This window comes from Cherax quadricarinatus, chromosome 70 (assembly GCF_038502225.1).
Source record: "Cherax quadricarinatus isolate ZL_2023a chromosome 70, ASM3850222v1, whole genome shotgun sequence".
Classification (NCBI taxonomy): domain Eukaryota; kingdom Metazoa; phylum Arthropoda; class Malacostraca; order Decapoda; family Parastacidae; genus Cherax; species Cherax quadricarinatus.
The window spans coordinates 19,245,227-19,248,724 of record NC_091361.1 but is presented as its reverse complement, the minus strand read 5'-3'; the positions used below and the strand labels follow the sequence as shown (position 1 = coordinate 19,248,724).

Here is a 3,498-nt window from a genome sequence, read left to right as displayed (position 1 = left end):
TGTTGGTGTCCGTGGCTGTCTTAGTGTGTTGGTGCCCGTGGCTGTCTTGGTGTGTTGGTGCCTGTGTCTGCCTTGGGAGAAGCTAACATGTATTTGTTGCTGTTGGACAACATACGAAGTACACTGCAGAACACGTATCTTTTTCTATACTTGTTTTTGCAGTATTTCTGATGTGTGTGTCACGTGGTATATACGTCATCTAGATGAGCGTTTACTTATTTTAATCTCGAATGAGCGCTAAACTCTAAAAAGTGGCGCCATGCCTCTGGAATGGAAGGTAATCAGGTTGCAGGCGTAGATGAGGATGATAGGTGACTATCCTTGGATCACCAACTCCTCACTACCATCACTGTACACCTCACTCCTGCAGCTGGTGTACACTTTTGGAGTGTGACTCTCTCCTGCAGGTGCTGAAGACTTATGGTGTGTATCTGTCTCCATTAGGTGGGATACATAACTGTCTCCTGCAGGTTATAGGTGAGGTAAACTTATGAAGTGTTACTGTGTTATTGATGTTAGGTGGCATACGTATTAACTAGTGTATATTGTTATCTTGTGCTGGTGGTATATACATTGGAATTTCAAATTCAGTTCAAACTTTCGCAATGTAAATCAAAGTCTCGCGCGTTAAATTCTGTTTTCGGTTTATGTTTACATTTCCTGCCTTAACGACTTTGACAGCCTTAACGACCTTGACAGCCTTAACGACCTTGACAGCCTTAACGACCTTGACAGCCTTAACGACCTTGACAGCCTTAACGACCTTGACAGCCTTAACGACTTTGACAGCCTTAACGACCTTGACAGCCTTAACGACCTTGACAGCCTTAACGACCTTGACAGCCTTAACGACCTTGACAGCCTTAACGACCTTGACAGCCTTAACGACCTTGACAGCCTTAACGACTTTGACAGCCTTAAGGACCTTAACAGCCTTAACGACCTTGACAGCCTTAACGACTTTGACAGCCTTAAGGACCTTAACAGCCTTAACGACCTTGACAGCCTTAACGACCTTGACAGCCTTAACGACCTTGACAGCCTTAACGACTCTGACAGCCTTAACGACCTTGACAGCCTTAACGACCTTGACAGCCTTAACGACTTTGACAGCCTTAACGACTTTGACAGCCTTAAGGACCTTAACAGCCTTAACGACCTTGACAGCCTTAACGACCTTGACAGCCTTAACGACCTTGACAGCCTTAACGACCTTGACAGCCTTAACGACCTTGACAGCCTTAACGACCTTGACAGCCTTAACGACCTTGAAAGCCTTAACGACCTTGACAGCCTTAACGACCTTGACAGCCTTAACGACCTTGACAGCCTTAACGACCTTGACAGCCTTAACGACCTTGACAGCCTTAACGACCTTGACAGCCTTAACGACCTTGACAGCCTTAACGACCTTGAAAGCCTTAACGACCTTGACAGCCTTAACGACCTTGACAGCCTTAACGACCTTGACAGCCTTAACGACCTTGACAGCCTTAACGACCTTGACAGCCTTAACGACTCTGACAGCCTTAACGACCTTGACAGCCTTAACGACCTTGACAGCCTTAACGACTTTGACAGCCTTAACGACTTTGACAGCCTTAAGGACCTTAACAGCCTTAACGACCTTGACAGCCTTAACGACCTTGACAGCCTTAACGACCTTGACAGCCTTAACGACCTTGACAGCCTTAACGACCTTGACAGCCTTAACGACCTTGACAGCCTTAACGACCTTGAAAGCCTTAACGACCTTGACAGCCTTAACGACCTTGACAGCCTTAACGACCTTGACAGCCTTAACGACCTTGACAGCCTTAACGACCTTGACAGCCTTAACGACCTTGACAGCCTTAACGACCTTGAAAGCCTTAACGACCTTGACAGCCTTAACGACCTTGACAGCCTTAACGACCTTGACAGCCTTAACGACCTTGACAGCCTTAACGACCTTGACAGCCTTAACGACCTTGACAGCCTTAACGACCTTGACAGCCTTGATCAGGAACTGGGGATCCAGTTGCCGTTAAAGTCTCACAGTTGTCTTAAATTCAAGAAAATTGAAAGACACAGGTTACATTTAAGTATCCAAGAAGGGAAAGTCTGAAGTATTTATCTTCTTCATTACCTGGAGATGTTTCCGGAGGTCACCGCCCCCACGGCACGATCTCAGACCAGACTTCCTGGTTGCTGGCCTGTTCGATCAGGTTGTTAGTTCCCTCTGCCCGCAGTCCAGATGAGCCACAGTCCTGCTCATCTGGAACTGTTTTCGATGAATCTGTCGAGTTCCTTCTTGAAGACAGCTAGGAATTTGTTGGCAATCCCACCTAATGCATGAAGGGAGAGTGATGAAGAGTCGTGGTCCCTTAACATTTACTGAGTTCTCTCTCAGTTTACTTATCTCTCCCCTGTTTTTCATTGTAAGGTATCCCGCACTGTCTGCCAAGTTTCTTGTGTTCTTAACTAATAATTTCAGTGTGCAGGTTTGGTACCAATCCCTCCAGTATCTTCCAGTCGTAAGTTATGATGTATCCTTCTCATCTACGATCTAATGAGTGCAGTTCTTGGGACTTAAAGCGCTCCCAATAATTAAGGTGCTTGACTGAGTTTACAAGAACTGTGATGGTTCTCTGTATATTTTCTAGCTCATCAATTCCACCTGCCTTAAAAGGGACCGTAAGTACTGAACAATACTCTGGAGAGAACGAGTGACGAAGAATCATCACTGGCTTGTCATCTTTTGTGTTGAAGGTACCCCACTGGAAGACTTGGTTTATATCAGCTTAGAGGCTCGCTGTGTCTTCTGTGGATACCACTTGCATGCAAATTCTAGTATGGTTTGCAAAGGATACAGAGCTATGAATTATGACCCTAACTATGTCAGATATGAGAATAAGAAAGTGGAGTGTGTACTGAAGACTTCAGATCTTCAGTGTTGATACTTAAATGCATTAGAAACTAATGCTGCACTGTGCACTATTCCTTTTGCATGCATAGAGGCAGAGTGGAATACTTGGAACGCCCGGGGACTGAATACATCTAGCTGGGACAACGTGTTACTCTGTAGAGCTTTGGTAAATCATAACTTGAGAAATCTCTACAGAAAACCATACAACGTCCCAGTACAATCTTGTGTCGTAAGTTGTCTTCTAATCACTACCGTCGGTAGTACATACATTCTTCATAAAACACATTCCCATGCCGGGAATCGAACCCGGACCTCCTGGGTGAAAGCCAGGTATCCTAGCCACTAGACCACATGGGATCTACCACCCATCTATTCTTGTCTGTTTCTTATTTGTCAGATTTTACAAGACACTTAACAAGGAAAAGAGAGTTGCATCTGAGGGCATAATGATAATGATGATGATGATGATGATGATAATAATAATTTTTTTTATTTATTATCACACTGGCCGATTCCCACCAAGGCAGGGTGGCCCGAAAAAGAAAAACTTTCACCATCATTCACTCCATCACTGTCTTGCCAGAAGGGTG

At 45.0% G+C, this 3,498-nt stretch overlaps 1 non-coding gene across 1 annotated transcript; it reads right to left on the bottom strand.

The window, feature by feature from the left end:
• Window positions 1-3,193: 3,193 nt before the first annotated feature.
• Window positions 3,194-3,265, bottom strand: TRNAE-UUC (transfer RNA glutamic acid (anticodon UUC)). Its single transcript has one exon. It is a non-coding gene; the product is annotated as a tRNA-Glu (tRNA).
• Window positions 3,266-3,498: the final 233 nt, after the last annotated feature.